We start from the raw sequence: 17,499 nt of genomic DNA, 5'->3' as shown, positions 1-17,499 counted from the left end.
GTGTGAACACAGACTGTTGGTGCGGTATTGTACACGCCGGTCCAACCGTACGTCCCTCCTGACAGCAGGTGGAATGTTTCGTGGTTCCCCATTTTGTTTTTGGTTCGTAGATTTTCTTCCGGTTCCTGCGTCTTTTGTGTTATGTGTGAAGGGGCCTCAACACATGCATTACTTGAAGAACAACTATTTTCCAATCTGTATAACTACAACAGCAAACCTTAAAATGTTTTTTTTTCAATTTTTTGTGCACTAAATAAAAACAAGTCTTTTCGATTTACATGATTTCGCTATGTACATCAGCTGCACATGACCAGAATGTATCAAAATAGCATCATTTTCTTTTATTTCTACTTGAGAAATCCCATTTTGTGAGTCCCATTGGTTTCACTTTATTGTATTAAAATTAGGGCTGCAGCTATCGATTATACTTTATTGTATTAAAATTAGGGCTGCAGCTATCGATTATTTTAGTAATAGAGTATTCTATCGATTATTCTGGCGATTGAGTAATCGGATAAAAACTGCTTTTGCATTTTTAAACAACATCAGTAGTCCAGGGCTCTCCCTAAGCAATTGCACAATGTCGCTGCGCCAGTGTTGACATTTTGCTGAAATGGTGATGGGATGTGGTTTCTGTTTTGCTTTGTTTTTCCCCAACTTGTAAAATGTAACCATTTTTGAGTTTTTTTTTTTTTTTTAAGGTTTGTGGACTGGGTCCCTGCGTAAAATTTTTTTAATCCCTTTTTCTCTGCAATTCAGCAGATGCATTTCAGCTGGAGGTTGAACATGTAAGCCTCGCAGTCAGTTTTTTATTATTATTATTATTAATATTTTATTTAAGTTACAGTGTTTGTGAAGTATTGTGTGTCGCCCAAAAAAGCGAAAATCAAAAAGTGAAACACTCAATGCGAGTCTGACCAAAACACAGAAGAAAGAGTGGACTTTTGCTGAGAGGATCTTTCAGAAACTGTTTGTCAGTGTGGTCGGGGATGGAGCTAGGACTCGCCTGGTGTGAGCGGAGTGCTGAGCCCCTCACACTGGGCAGAGAGAGACAGCAGCCGACTGGGGACGAGTCACTCCCCACGTAGAACGAATCGTGTTATTTAAAAATAGACAAACACACTGCTTCACTTTAAATGCTCAGTCTATTTCAGATGATCAGCGTGGACCCTCTTTTTCTTAAAAGGCTTTATTTTACTCTGTGTGTCGCGTTGGAAGTAGCTTTTGGATTAGGCTTTACACGGTGTATGGGCATGCTCTAGTCTTCTTCTGTTTTTTTTTTTTTTCTGGGGATGTTACAGCATCTCACACACAGGCCTGGCATATGTACTACAAAGTTAAACGAAGCTTTGAGGCACAAAATTTGCCTCGAACATTTTTTGGAATCGAATTATTAGAGTTACTCGACTAATCGTTTAAGCCCTAATTAAATTCAACATGCTCATAATTGAAACTTTGTTGAGATATGAACAAAGGTTTTTTTGTGTGGTTAAAACATTCAAGCAAGTTATGTGATGCGTTGATGTGTTGTGGAATTCCTATTCAGCTGCATTAAAATCATTTTGGGAAGTTGAACACAATATCAAACATGGATTCAGAAAAAACATTTCTCACTTGATATATCATCTAAATTTTCTTAAGTGTATGAAAAGAATTCAACTTGTTTAGCTTTTATTCAGACTTTGTTTTTTTTTCTTTGTGCTAGTAGTCCAAGACCAAAGGCTGATTAAAAAAGGTAAATGCACAGAAGAGCAACAAATCTTTGCGCTGCACTGCATTAATGCTCAACAGTATTTCTGCTTACAGCTATGCCACTTGCTAGTGTAGCGTCTATCTCTGCAGTGTTTTGTTGTGTTTTACCTCCTTCCACTTGCTCCCCTCAGGATGCAAACTCATGGTTTTTGGCATGGGAGGTGGACTTTCTAACCAGAAGGCTAAAACCCAGGCCTTTTAGTTGTTTTGGAGTGATGTTTACTGACCCCTATTGCACAGGAACTCTTGCCCTCTGTCACACTAGCAAATTTCTCTTTGTTGAAAATTCCCTTTTTCTTGTGTTATGAGCAGGAGTTATGCTGCCTGCAATCCCACAGTTCCACTCAGATGCATCTAATAGCAAATGTGTCAGCAGACATTGCTTCACTTCGTATCACTGTCAGTGCATCTTCACTGTGAGAGTTATTATAGTATTATAGTGAGAGTCATTATAATACTGCTGTAATATGGTGCCCTCTATGGCTGGTATCTGCTCCATGTCAAAACAGTAAAAATGTTCCCACAGAACAAGCAGGCCGGCTGGGTGAATGTGAGGAAGAAGCGTAGTTCTAAACAGAAGCCCCCTGTACACCACCAACCCGTTCACATCTCTAACCGTTTTTCCCCACTCGGCGACACACCCGCCGAGGAACAAACTCTGGTTATTGGCGACTCTGTTTTGAGAAATGTGAAGTTAGCGACACCAGAAACCATAGTCAAATGTCTTCCGGGGGCCAGAGCAGGCGACATTGAAGGAAATTTGAAACTGCTGGCTAAGGCTAAGCGTAAATTTGGTAAGATTGTAATTCACGTCGGCAGTAATGACACCCGGTTACGCCAATCGGAGGTCACTAAAACTAATATTGAATCGGTGTGTAACTTTGCAAAAACAATGTCGGACTCTGTAGTTTTCTCTGGGCCCCTCCCCAATCGGACCGGGAGTGACATGTTTAGCCGCATGTTCTCCTTGAATTGCTGACTGTCTGAGTGGTGTCCAAAAAATGAGGTGGGCTTCATAGATAATTAGCAAAGCTTCTGGGGAAAACCTGGTCTTGTTAGGAGAGACGGCATCCATCCCACTTTGGATGGAGCAGCTCTCATCTCTAGAAATCTGGCCAATTTTATTAAACCCTCCAAATCGTGACTATCCAGGGTTGGGACCAGGAAGCAGAGTTGTAGTCTTACACACCTCTCTGCAGCTTCTCTCCCCCTGCCATCCCCCCAAACCCCATCCCCGTAGAGACGGTGCCTGCTCCCAGACCACCAATAACCAGTAAAAATCTATTTAAGCATAAAAATTCAAAAAGAAAAAATAATATAGCACCTTCACCTGCACCACAGACTAAAACAGTTAAATGTGGTTTATTAAACATTAGGTCTCTCTCTTCTAAGTCCCTGTTAGTAAATGATATAATAATTGATCAACATATTGATTTATTCTGCCTTACAGAAACCTGGTGGCGCATGCTCGTTGTGGCGACACGGTCGGGTGCACGTCTTGTTTGTAGTTATGTGTGTTCGTTTTGTTTGATCAAAGTTTGTGTTTTAAATATCGCGAATTAAGTGTAGATATTCGCAGTAACGCAAGATGGGATGAAACATCGCAGTGTTTCTTCTTGTAGTTTTAATTTTTTACCTCTTGGACGACACGGTGCTGGTGACAGGGCTTTCAGAGGGTCTTCAATTTAAAATCACCTACAGCCGAGAGGCTCTGCTGAACATCAGGGAAGTGGTTCCCTCTCTCCCCCGAAATGAATTTATTGGATTACCTACACCACCTTTCCCAGGTGATAAACCAAAGCGAAGGCATGGAAGGAAAGGGGGAGTGCGAGCTCGATTGAAAAGGAGGCCATTTAGGCCACCTCTACCAACCATTATGTTTGGGAATGTACAAAGCATTCGGAATAAAACTGATGAACTCCGTGCCTGCTGCCTGGAAAAGCAGGTGTCTGACTTTGGGGTCTCCGTAGGCCATTAACAGGTGCTTTGTCTCTCCAAGATGTGGTGTTGGAGCATAATCCTTCACCATTGGTCTTATCCTAACCATTGGTCTTATCCTAACCCAATCATGTTTCAGAGTGTAGGAACACATATTTCAATTCAAATCAGTTTATTTATACTATGCCAAATCATAAATCATGTCAAGGTGCTACACACCAGTGAGGTCTAGGCCTTATCCACCACATCGAAGGCAGCAGTGATAAGGAAAACTCCCTGAGCATTTTTTAATCGCAGCAAGAAACCTCATGCACACCAGACTCAATGGGGTGACCATCTGGTGTGGAAATGACAAATTTGGTGACATAGGTGTTCATAAAACCCAAAACAGATTTTGCAGTGGACAACAACCTAACTTGAACAATACCACATACCTGAACCTTAAACTAAACATTTTAATGGGGGTAAAATTAGTTTTGGAGGAACGCCTGTTTGTGCTCTGCGGAGATCCAGCCTCTTGTGTCTGATCACAAATCTAGGCCTATGATTGTTCACTGAATTTAAATGCACATTGAGTTCCCTTGTTGTTTTTTTTGCCATTTTTGTTACCAATTTGTTACTCTGCTCACAGTGTAAAATGGTTCCACTTTTCATATTTAACAAATAAAACTGTGTTTACATTTGTAGTTAAGCTCCTGTTGACTATATTTCTGCAGTAGCACACATATTTATATTGGGATCTGTACAAGTTAACATCTATGGTGAAATGGTTTTGTACTCTTTGGAGAAAAAAGGCTGAAATCTCCTGATTTGATACCTAAATTTGATACGTAAATTTGAGACCAGCTTGTACCTACATCAGTGATGTTGTATTTTTGGATTGTGTTATGGGGGATATGATTATTTAAAAAGAACATTTAATCATTGCTGATCTCTGACAGTTGTGGCATTGTCTCCTGAGATTTGCAGATACAGAGGGGCAGCTGTTCTGTAGCTGGTAGCGTGTGGACCCTGTGCGTGTCTTGAATTTAAAAGGCCCCTCTCTTTGTTTTGAGGAGGTTCACATGTCGCTGGAAGAAGCATATACGTAGTTGTGGTGTGGGTGTGCTGAGCAGGATTTGGTGCAGTGCGAATTCCCTTTGTAATGGTGCAACAACCCCACCCCCTCCGTGTTTGTGCACGCTGAGGTTCTTGCAAAACCCTTACGCAAGACCATCACTCGTTCCAGCCCACCAGATCAAAAGCAGCGATGCTGAGAGTGAGAATGGTGTGTGCAGGCGCATGCGCCGCGTCAGCTGATCTCGCCCTTAATCTCAGGATGCTGCTCGAGGACACTCATCCACATTGTGACCTGTGTTTGTGCCAGTATGCAGGCGTTTATTTTGGTACATAATTCTGGTGTAAGTGCATGAAAAGGAGGATTATGTTCAGTGAGGAACAAGAAAGCACTGAGATAGAGAACAGAGGGACTGAACATGAGAAGCAAAGAAGACCAGAAAGAGTTTATTGTCCGGGTGAATCAGGATCTGTTCTGAAGGGCTTCAGATGATGTCAACTGTAAATGTGACTGATGACATCAACCATCATAATGTTAGCACAACAAAAATGATCTTTAAAGACTTAGCATCCTGGTTAATTGTATCAGTTTTTTCTGGTAAACTGACACGATGAGTTTTTAGAATAAAAAAAAATTATTTGGATTTTTAAACAAGGCAATGTTTTCAATCCTATATATTATACAAATAATGAACGTTTCTGTTTAAGAGTGCGATGTAAGAATATTTCATGAGGCGAAAGATGGAAAGCATTCCATTTTTCACTTAATAGTCCTGATGAATGTAGTCCATACCTGATGCCGTGCATTCTCTTCTTTGTGTACAGACTGCCATTTGCTTTCCTCAGTCCAGCAAAAAATTGCGACACCTCTTAATCCGACAGCGCTTGTACTTCAGGTAGACACATGCCGACGAATACTACAAAAGCCTCCAGACGGCTTACGACATACTCTTTGTTTTTTGTGTGTATGTTACAATAATGAGCATGTCAGTAAAACGAAGCCCACCATGTTTGTTTTTAAGCTAAGTGCTGTCACCCTTAATGTGAGCGCACACGGTGGTTGGAACCAAATTTGCACGGCCAGTGGAACCAAATTTGCCAAGTCAATGGAACACAATGGCAAATGGGATGAATGATCCGTATCATGTGACACACAAACCACCAATCAAATGACATATGTACTTATACTGGCCTCTACTGGTGGTTGGCTCTCACTGCGGTATTGTATCACTTCCTGTTCCGGAGCACAGCGGCGTTTTGCTGTATCTGTTAGCTGTTTAATCTGCGTAGTTAGATTGATCTAGATAACTAGATAATGATTTATTTCACAGTGGAATCTTCACATGCCTTAACTAAAGCACTCTCTCTGCTGAATCACCTCTAAATTATTTACACATTATTCACTTTGTGTGTTTTTAGGAATTCGCTAGCTTAACGCAGCTATTAGCTCTTAGCCGGTTTAGCATGGCAGCTTCTACTGTCTCTCCTGCACTTTTCTACGCTGGGTGTGAAATGTTTAGTTATTCCTCGGCCTCCTTTAGCAGTAACGGTAGTTGTAATAAGTGTAGCCTGTTCGTAGCTTTGGAGGCCTGGCTGGGTGAATTGGAGACTCGGCTCCGCACCTTGGAAAATCCTACAGCAATCCAGGCCCCTGTTGTTGGTGCGGACCAAGGTAGCTTAGCCGCCGTTAGTTGTCCCCTGGCAGATCCGGAGCAGCCGGAAAAGCAGGCCGGCTGGGTGACTGTGAGGAAGAAGCGTAGTTCTAAATAGAAGCCCCCTGTACACCACCAACCCGTTCACATCTCTAACCGTTTTTCCCCACTCGGCGACACACCCGCCGAGGAACAAACTCTGGTTATTGGCGACTCTGTTTTGAGAAATGTGAAGTTAGCGACACCAGCAACCATAGTCAAATGTCTTCCGGGGGCCAGAGCAGGCGACATTGAAGGAAATTTGAAACTGCTGGCTAAGGCTAAGCGTAAATTTGGTAAGATTGTAATTCACGTCGGCAGTAATGACACCCGGTTACGCCAATCGGAGGTCACTAAAACTAATATTGAATCGGTGTGTAACTTTGCAAAAACAATGTCGGACTCTGTAGTTTTCTCTGGGCCCCTCCCCAATCGGACCGGGAGTGACATGTTTAGCCGCATGTTCTCCTTGAATTGCTGTCTGAGTGGTGTCCAAAAAATGAGGTGGGCTTCATAGATAATTGGCAAATCTTCTGGGGAAAACCTGGTCTTGTTAGGAGAGACGGCATCCATCCCACTTTGGATGGAGCAGCTCTCATCTCTAGAAATCTGGCCAATTTTATTAAACCCTCCAAATCGTGACTATCCAGGGTTGGGACCAGGAAGCAGAGTTGTAGTCTTACACACCTCTCTGCAGCTTCTCTCCCCCTGCCATCCCCCCAATACCCCATCCTCGTAGAGACGGTGCCTGCTCCCAGACCACCAATAACCAGTAAAAATCTATTTAAGCATAAAAATTCAAAAAGAAAAAATAATATAGCACCTTCACCTGCACCACAGACTAAAACAGTTAAATGTGGTTTATTAAACATTAGGTCTCTCTCTTCTAAGTCCCTGTTAGTAAATTATATAATAATTGATCAACATATTGATTTATTCTGCCTTACAGAAACCTGGTGGCGCATGCTCGTTGTGGCGACACGGTCGGATGCACGTCTTGTTTGTAGTTATGTATGTTCGTTTTGTTTGATCAAAGTTTGTGTTTTAAATATCGCGAATTAAGTGTAGATATTCGCAGTAACGCAAGATGGGACGAAACATCGCAGTGTTTCTTCTTGTAGTTTTAATTTTTTGCCTCTTGGACGACACGGTGCTGGTGACAGGGCTTTCCGAGGGTCTTCAGTTTAAAATCACCTACAGCCGAGAGGCTCTGCTGAACATCAGGGAAGTGGTTCCCTCTCTCCCCCGAAATGAATTTATTGGATTACCTACACCACCTTTCCCAGGTGATAAACCAAAGCGAAGGCGTGGAAGGAAAGGGGGAGTGCAAGCTCGATTGAAAAGGAGGCCATTTAGGCCACCTCTACCAACCAATATGTTTGGGAACGTACAAAGCATTCGGAATAAAACTGATGAACTCCGTGCCTGTGCGCAGCATATGGCTGACTATCGGCAATCTTGCCTGATTTGTCTATCGGAAACCTGGCTGACGGAGTTTGATTCAGATTCATCGGTTGAATTGGAAGGCTTCACACTGGTAAGGGCAGACCGTGATTCTAACTCTGGGAAGAGAAAAGGTGGAGGAGTGTGCGTGTTTATAAACAATAGGTACTGCAACCCAGCACACATCACCGTGAAACATAAACTTTGCACAAAAGACATTGAAGTGTTATCAGTCAATTTAAGACCTTATTATATGCCCCGTGAAATACACCAGATTTGCCTTTTTATTGTATATATTGCACCTTCGGCGGACGTTATGGAAGCTGCTAACACTATACATGAACTTGTGACAATGACTGAAGCAACAGCGCCCGATGCAGCAAAATTGATACTTGGGGATTTTAATCTGTGTTCTTTGGCGGAGACTCTACCTGCGTATCATCAATATGTATCATGTTCCATGCGGGAGGGGGCGTGCCTAGACCTGTGTTACGGCAACTTGGAGAAAGCTTACTACGCGATGGCCCTGCCAGGGCTCGGAAAGTCGGATCATAACATGATCCGCTTAACACCAACGTACCAACCTCTGTTGCGCCGAGAGAAAGTAAAGAAAAAAGAGGTGAAATGTTGGACCACTGATGCATCTAATACTTTAAGAGACCGCCTAGACTGCACTGATTGGGAACTTCTGATAAACTCATCGTCAAACATCAATGACGCTGCGCTTGCAGTTTCAGGATACATTCATTTTTGCAAGGACATTATCCTTCCAAAAAAGATTGTCAAACTCTACCCAAATAATAAACCATGGATCACTCCTGAACTTAAAGAACTACTAAACTGTAAAAAGAGGCTGTTTAAATCTGGAGGCTCAAAGGAGGACATTAGATCTGTATAGAAAAATATTAAAAAGAAAATACTGGACTGCAAGACTGGTTACAGGAATAAGATTCAGTCATTATTCAACCATGACGCTAAAAGGACCTGGCAGGGATTACAAATTATGACTGGATATAAACCTAAAATGCAGAACTTGACTGTCTCAGATGACAATGTCTTTTCAGATGAATTGAACACTTTTTATTGTAGGTTTGACAGTACTGACTATACAACTCAGCAGAAACTGGCAATGGATGCAGTCAGAACTATGCAAGTTCGTGACATACAAATTAGCATTGAGGAGGTTAAAGAGCAGGTTTTACGTGTTAATATTAATAAATCTCAGGGTCCAGACGGTATCAGCTGCAAAGTGCTGCGCACATGTGCCGATTCACTTGCTTTTCCTTTTCAAATGCTATTTCAGCAGTCAGTAGAAACAGGATTAATCCCGGCTCAGTGGAAACAGTCTTTGATTGTTCCGGTACCAAAGAAAAGCAGGCCCAAAGAGATGAATGATCTGAGACCTGTCGCATTAACCTCAGTGCCTATGAAATGCTTAGAGAAAATTATATTGAAACATCTGCTTACTGAGGTGGCACCATCTTTGGACCCTTTCCAGTTTGCATACCAGCCAAGGCGGGGAGTGGAGGATGCACTGCTGACCATGATAAACAGTATATTTGAACATCTGGAGGAGCCTTACAGCTTTGTAAAGATTGTTTTCATTGATTTCAGCAGCGCGTTCAACACCATCCAACCCCACCTACTGGTGGACAAACTGGTTAAGTTAGGTGTTAACCCAAGACTCATTATATGGATTAATAACTTCCTGTTAAATCGTACTCAGCAGGTTAGATTTAATCAGGCCATCTCATCCGCTGAGGTCATTAACACGGGTGCTCCCCAAGGATGTGTGCTGTCTCCCATACTCTATACACTTTACACCAACGAGTGTCGTGCTCTTGCGACTACACACTCCTACTTCAAGTATGCAGATGACACTGCCTTGGTGGGGTTCTTGAAAGCAGGGGAGCTGTCAATGACCAGCTTTGAAGAGGATGTGGGGAGCTTCATAAAATGGTGCTCTGACAATTTCCTTAATGTTAACGCAAGCAAAACAAAAGAAATGGTTATCGATTTTAGACGTAATGCAGAAGAAGTATCAAACACTGTCATCAACAACACATTGATAGAGAGAGTTAACACCTATAAGTATTTGGGGGTTGAAATTGATGATCCGTTGAGATTTGACAAATGTGCCGTTTTTAAGGTGAAGAAGCTTCAACAAAGAATGTTTTTCCTAAGAAAATTGCGTAGTTTTAGTGTTGACACCTACATTTTAGAGTTATTTTATAAGTCTGTACTTCAGAGTGTCTTGTCCTTTGGTCTGGTCTGTGTCTTTGGTAGTATGCGTAAACAAGATCAGGATAGATTGCAACGTATTATTAAAACAGCTAGTAGGATAATTGGGTGCAGTCAAACATCAGCTGCTCAGCTGTTTCAAGATATCATACTACACAAGGCTGAAAGTATTCTTGCAGACATTACCCACCCTTTACATAACAGATTTCAGTTAAGCCAACGTGGTAAGGGGAGGCTACTACAAAGGAAAATAAGGACAACCAGGTTCAGCAAGTCATTTGTTCCCTGTGCAATTAGAATTGTTAATGAAAGACACAGTTCTCAGCAGGGGACTTGACACTGTAGTACTGTGTGTGTGTGTGTGTGTGTGTGTGTGTGTGTGTGTGTGTGTGTGTGTGTGTGTGTGTGTTTGTGTGGTATGTAGCAGCTTAGCTGTGTGGAAAGGAGCCAGAGAGGCATGGGGGAGGGGGTGTATTTATCTGTCATTTATTTATCTGTTTTTAAGTTTGTCTATCTTGTCTGAAGTTGTTTGTATTATACGCACCTTGACTATCTGAATTTCCCTTCTGGGATAATAAAGTTAACTTTGGTTACAGCAGGATGAATATGTTAGTTTAAATGAGTCAACACCCCCGAGTCACACTAATTGTCAGAATGCTCGAAGCAAGGGTCGAGGAGGAGGATTAGCAGCAATCTTCCACTCCAGCTTATTAATTAATCAAAGACCCAGACAGAGCTTTAATTCATTTGAAAGCTTGACTCTTAGTCTTATCCATCCAAATTGGAAGTCTCAAAAACCAGTTTTATTTGTTATTATCTATCGTCCACCTGGTCGTTACTGTGAGTTTCTTTGTGATTTTTCAGACCTTTTGTCTGACTTAGTGCTTAGGTCAGATAAGATAATTAAAGTGGGTGATTTTAACATCCATATAGATGCTGAGAATGACAGTCTCAACACTGCATTTAATCTATTATTAGACTCAGTTGGCTTCACTCAAAATGTAAATGAGCCCACCCACCACTTTAACCACACTTTATATCTTGTTCTGACATATGGCATAGAAATTGAAGACTTAACAGTATTCCCTGAAAACCCCCTTTTGTCTGATCATTTTTGTTAATAACATTTACATTTACTTTAATGGACTACCCAGCAGTGGGGAATAAGTTTCATTACAATAGAAGTCTTTCTGAAAGCGCTGTAAATAGGTTTAAGGATATGATTCCTTCTTTGTTATGTTCTTCAATGCCATATACCAACACAGTGCTGAGTAGCTACCTAAACTCTGTGAGTGAGATAGATTATCTCGTCAATAGCTTTACATCCTCATTAAGCACAACTTTGGATGCTGTAGCTCCTTTGAAAAATAGAGCCTTAAATCAGAAGTGCCTGACTCTGTGGTATAACCCACAAACTCGCAGCTTAAAGCAGATAACCCGTAAGTTGGAGAGGAAATGGCATCTCACTAATTTAGAAGATCTTCATTTAGTAGTGATGTGAATCGTACAACAACTCACGATTCAATTCGATTCCAATTCTTGGGGTGACGATTCGATCCAGAATCGATTTTCGATTCAAAGAGCTCTGAGAAATAGTTATATTACTTAAAAATGTTTATGCAGCTTTACAAGGTTAATCAAGTGATTCTAAAGATGTAAATTTACTTATCTGCTTTGCTCGTTCGGAGTTGACTGGCAGTTTAGCGAAGCGCTGGTCAGTAGTCGGCAGAGACTGCTGCTCTGCTCCTTTTAGCTCCGGGTGATGACGTAGCATGTGGGCTTGCGGATTTGAAGTGTTTCCAAAGTACTTAACTTTCATTTTGCAGATTTTACACACTGCATAAGTCATGTCAAGCTCCTTCTTACGCAGCAAATAATAAAATCCAAAACGTGCCCAAACATTTGCCATCAGCAAAGACGGTACTGGCTGAATTAGCTCTTCATCTGCCATGCTAAGCTCCAGCTCACAAATGTTTGAAGCACGCCGGATCCCCCCACCCCTCGCGGAGACGCTGTAGTACGGAAGTCGTTGCCTAAAAAAGCCCTCCGTAAAGCTAGGACATCTTACTATTCATCACTAATTGAAGAAAATAAGAAAAACCCCAGGTTTCTTTTCAGCACTATAGCCAGGTTGACAAAGAGTCAGAGCTCTATTGAGCCGAGTATTCCTTTAACTTTAACTAGTAATGACTTCATGACTTTCTTTGCAAATAAAATTTTAACTATTAGAGAAAAAATTATTCATAACCATCCCAAAGACATATCTTTATGTTCGGCTGCTTTCAGTAATGCTGGTATTTGGTTAGACTCTTTCTCTCTGATTGTTCTGTCTGAGTTATTTTCATTAGTTTTTTCCTCCAAACCATCAACATGTCTATTAGACCCCATTCCTACCAGGCTGCTCATGGAAGCCCTACCATTAATGCTTCGATCTTAAATATGATCAATCTATCTTTATTAGTTGGCTATGTATCACAGGCTTTTAAGGTGGCAGTAATTAAACCATTACTTTAAAAGCCATCACTTGACCCAGCTATCTTAGCTAATTATAGGCCAATCTCCAACCTTTCTTTTCGCTCAAAAATTCTTGAAAGGGTAGTTCTAAAACAGCTAACTGATCATCTGCAGAGGAATGGTCTATTTGAAGAGTTTCAGTCAAGTTTCAGAATTCATCATAGTACAGAAACTGTTGGGAAAGTGTAATGACACGGACCCACAACAGGGGGCGCAAATGAACGGTCAATAGATAATCAAATAAATACAATTTATTGTGGCAAATGTGCACAACAGGTCGAATACTGCTTTTAGACAGTCAATTACAAAATTCAACAGGTGACATGTGGGCAGGTCCGAGGGTAGGAGACGCCTATCCAGAGAAGAGCCGGGGCCCACAAGGTTCCGCCGCCAACGAAGACCTGCAGTATACTGAAGCTGCCAAGTCCCGAGTCCTCAGGTGGCCTCTACTTCAGCTGTCAGATCCGGTACTGCTGGCAGGAACAGAAAACAGGTTAATGGTGGGTGTGTGCACACCCAGCAGAACAATCAACAACTCAGTTCAATTCCTTATGTGGGAGGATCTTCACCTCCTACACGAAAACACAGAAACGTGCAGAGACCGATTGTTACTTCTCTGGTTTTGGAAAGAGGAGTGAAGTCCGTCACTCTTCAAACGTCCAAAACCCAGCTCCCAGCTGATTTGAAGATAACAGGTCTGTCTGCAAAGGTTTCAAAGAAAGACAATGAGAGGTGCGTTGAGCACAGACATGGCTGAGAGTTTTACCTGAGTGGTAAACTGATATCTCGGCAGAGATGTGGTGTCTCCTCCAGTCTTTTATGGGATGGGATGGTGATGAGATGATTTCTGACAGCTGTTAGTCCTGGCTCCTGGGTGGTGACTGCGCCCTCTGGTGCCTGCAACCCGACAACAGGCAGGGCGCCCTCTGGCGTTGGCCAGCAGTACCTCCTCTTCGGGCAGCCCACACAACAGAAACAGCATTAGTGAAGGTTACAAATGATCTTCTTATGGTCTCAGACAGTGGACTCATGTCTGTGCTCGTCCTGTTAGACCTCAGTGCAGCTTTTGATACTGTTGACCATAAAAGTTTATTACAGAGATTAGAGCATGCCATAGGTATTAAAGGTACTGCGCTGCAGTGGTTTGAATCATATTTATCTAATAGATTACAATTTGTTCATGTAAATGGGGAGTCTTCTTCACAGACTAAGGTTAATTATGGAGTTCCACAAGGTTCTGTGCTAGGACCAATTTTATTCACTTTATACATGCTTCCCTTAGGCAGTATTGTTAGAAAGCATTCCTTAAATTTTCATTGTTACACAGATGATACCCAGCTTTATCTATCCATGAAGCCGGAGGACACACACCAATTAGTTAAACTGCAGGAATGTCTTTCAGACATAAAAACATGGATGACCTCTAATTTCCTGCTTTTAAATTCAGATAAAACTGAAGTTATTGTACTTGGCCCCACAAATCTTAAAAACATGGTGTCTAACCAGATCAGTACTCTGGATGGCATTACCCTGACCTCCAGTAATACTGTGAGAAATCTTGGAGTCATTTTTGATCAGGATATGTCCTTCAATGCGCATATTAAGCAAATATCTAGGACTGCTTTTTTGCATTTGCGCAATATCTCTAAAATTAGAAATGTCTTGTCTCAGAGTGATGCTGAAAAGCTAATTCATGCATTTATTTCTTCTAGGCTGGACTATTGTAATTCATTATTATCAGGTTGACCGAAAGGTTCCCTGAAAAGCCTTCAGTTGATTCAAAATGCTGCAGCTAGAGTACTGACAGGGACTGGAAGGAGAGAGCATATTTAACCCATATTGGCCTCTCTTCATTTGCTCCCTGTTAATTCCAGAATAGTATATTCTTCTTACTTATAAGGTTTTGAATAATTAGGTCCCATCTTATCTTAGGGACCTCATAGTACCATATCACCCCAATAGAGCGCTTTGCTCTCAGACTGCCGGCTTACTTGTAGTTCCTAGGGTTTGTAAGAGTAGAATGGGAGGCAGAGCCTTCAGCTTTCAGGCTCCTCTCCTGTGGAACCAGCTCCCAATTCGGATCAGGGAGACTGACACCCTCTCTACTTTTAAGACTAAGCTTAAAACTTTCCTTTTTGCTAAAGCTTATAGTTAGGGCTGGATCAGGTGACCCTGAACCATCCCTTAGTTATGCTGCTATAGAATTAGACTGCTGGGGGGTTCCCATGATGCTCTCTTCCACAGCATGTCTTTTTCCTGATTCTCTCCCCTCAGCCCCAACCAGTCCCAGCAGAAGACTGCCCCTCCCTGAGCCTGGTTCTGCTGGAGGTTTCTTCCTGTTAAAAGGAGTTTTTCCTTCCCACTGTCACCAAGGGCTTGCTCATAGGGGGTCGTTTTGACTGTTGGGGTTTTTCTGTAATTATTGTGTGGCTTTTGCCTTACAATATAAAACGCCTTGGGGCAACTGTTTGTTGTGATTTGGCGCTATATAAATAAAATTGATTTGATTTGATTTGATATATCTATGTATATTGTAAACAGCATTACAGAATATTTTTTAAATGTATCAAGCAATAACTGTTATGTGTCGGACGCAGCTCGGAGAACCGACCAGCATTTGAAGGACCCAGTATGAAATAAGCAGAGCACAGTACAAAGGCTAACTGAATTTAATACATAACAGTGATAATATAATAAAAGGTGCGGCCTGGCGTGGTGCGCTCCCAGCAGCGCTAGCGGTCCGGAGCCAGAAGCTGTTTCGGACCCAAGGACCCCGCCGACACCCCCCAGGTGGCCTCAACAACCGAGTCTGTGAAAGAAGGAACCATTATGTGAGTCCACACTCTACACACAGAACACTTAAAGGTGTACAAACAGCAAACACTTCCTGGCTTGATTACTAATCAGCTTCCCAACCTGCAGGCATGGAACAATCAGTTCACAAAACTCCACTGCAGTGAAAGCTGATACATGACTAACAAACAGCTCAATACAATAAGGTGTGAGGGACACCACATTTACTGACTGTATAAATGTTAGTCACAAAATCTAACGTACCTCAGGAAGTGTGCTGACGAGCGTGAAACCTCACCCCCTCCTCTTTCACAGACTGTGCATCAAACCTGGACGTTCTCAGCATCCGCTGTTGATGAGATGGCTCCCGAGACGACGATCTCACCCGTCTGGTCACAAGGTCGAGTCTCTGGCAAATACACACTGTGCACTCCAGTCTTAAATGCCAACATGTTCCAATCCATCCAGATGCACCACAGCTGTGAGTCCTGACGAGTCGCAGGTGATCAGGGTGAGGTCCTGACAGCCTCAGCAACACAGCCACTCAGTCCCAAACGCACGCCACCTGGGAGGAAAACCAACAGACAGCAACAAACCGGCAGCCAGGCCCCCCCAGCCATATAACAATAACAGCCAAAATGTATTAAGCAACAACAGCAAAAGTTCTTTCATATAATTAAAATAAACATACAGGCATAAGATGTCAACACAATTTTTGGCACACTTTGATGATTTCACAGGAAATGTTCACTTTGCCAGTTTTCTTTAGATAAATCAGAGGGTGGATCTCTAAACATTTATAAGTCACTGAATATGTTGTGAACTTCATTTTACGTAAATAATTATGAAATGCAAGTTCAAACAATGTGGGACTGTGTGGTCCATCTGTCCAAAGTAGGAAGTTCTCAAAAAGTAGAGGGAAGTCACCAAGACAAATTTGGAGTTATAGTCAAATTCTCATGCTTTTATATCTTCAGCTTTTCAGAAAAACAAATGATACACAGAAATCCTTTATTAGAAAAGAAAGTGAGCTGCTGATTCTGGTAGAAGGAACTTGTTTTACAGATTAGAGATCATTATTGTTCATCTTAACATTGATGTGGTCGTGATGGGTTTCTGCACATTATATACAATTTTAAATGCTGCCTGGTAGCTTGAGAGAGAAATTAGGTCGTTGATATCTCAAAAACATCCAAATCCCAAAACCAATTACAAAGAGAGAGAGAGAGAGAGAGAGAGAGAGAGAGAGGGGAATGGTGCCTTAAGCACCATTCAGAAGCTTTACCCCACATTCACCATGGCAGCCCCTCCACACACGTTCTCATAGTAACTACTGTGCCAGCCAATAAAAAGGGGACTGTGCACGTGGGAGGAAGGGGGCTGGGGTGAAGCAGCGGGACTGCTGACACAATGTCTGAAAACCTGATTGGAGTTAATGTGGTGCATTAAAACACACCCACATGTAGTATGAGATTTGATTCAAAATACTCTGCATTTGTTTATTGATTTAATTGTCGGGATGTCCTCCTCATAAATAAACTTTAATTAAAAATTCTGCTGACACTCAGATAAAAACATTTCAAAATTTTCACCTTTGTTACTTTTGAAATAAATGAAAAATGTAAGAAGCAGGAACATTTTCCCCAGAGTGCATATCCAACACTATTATACCATGGTCAGTGAGAATTCCATGTCTAACTGGCGTGCATTATTTTCGTGTATACGCACACGTAGTTCGGCGAGTTAAGTCGCTGTTATAATCACTCCGCTCTGGTCGTCACCATAGCAACGCGCAAATCAGTTGGCGCAGATCAGCTGTGTTTTGACAGGTGAATGACATAAATGCGATAAAACATGGATTTCCAAGTGAATTTTAATATTTTTGGCCAAAATAAAACATTTGAGAAATGGAAAGAGGAGGAGAGCAAACGAGAAGAACAGCAAAAGCAATGGCGTAAAGATTTAACATCGGACGAACTGGACAAGATTGAAGACGGGAAAGAAGAAGAGAACGGTTCTATCCGTGTGGGCTGCCGAGTGCTCCGCATCAAAACAGCGAGCGTAGTTTCTG

The sequence above is a fragment of the Thalassophryne amazonica genome, chromosome 1 (assembly GCF_902500255.1).
Source record: "Thalassophryne amazonica chromosome 1, fThaAma1.1, whole genome shotgun sequence".
NCBI classification, from domain to species: Eukaryota; Metazoa; Chordata; class Actinopteri; order Batrachoidiformes; family Batrachoididae; genus Thalassophryne; species Thalassophryne amazonica.
Note: the sequence above shows the minus strand (reverse complement) of the source record.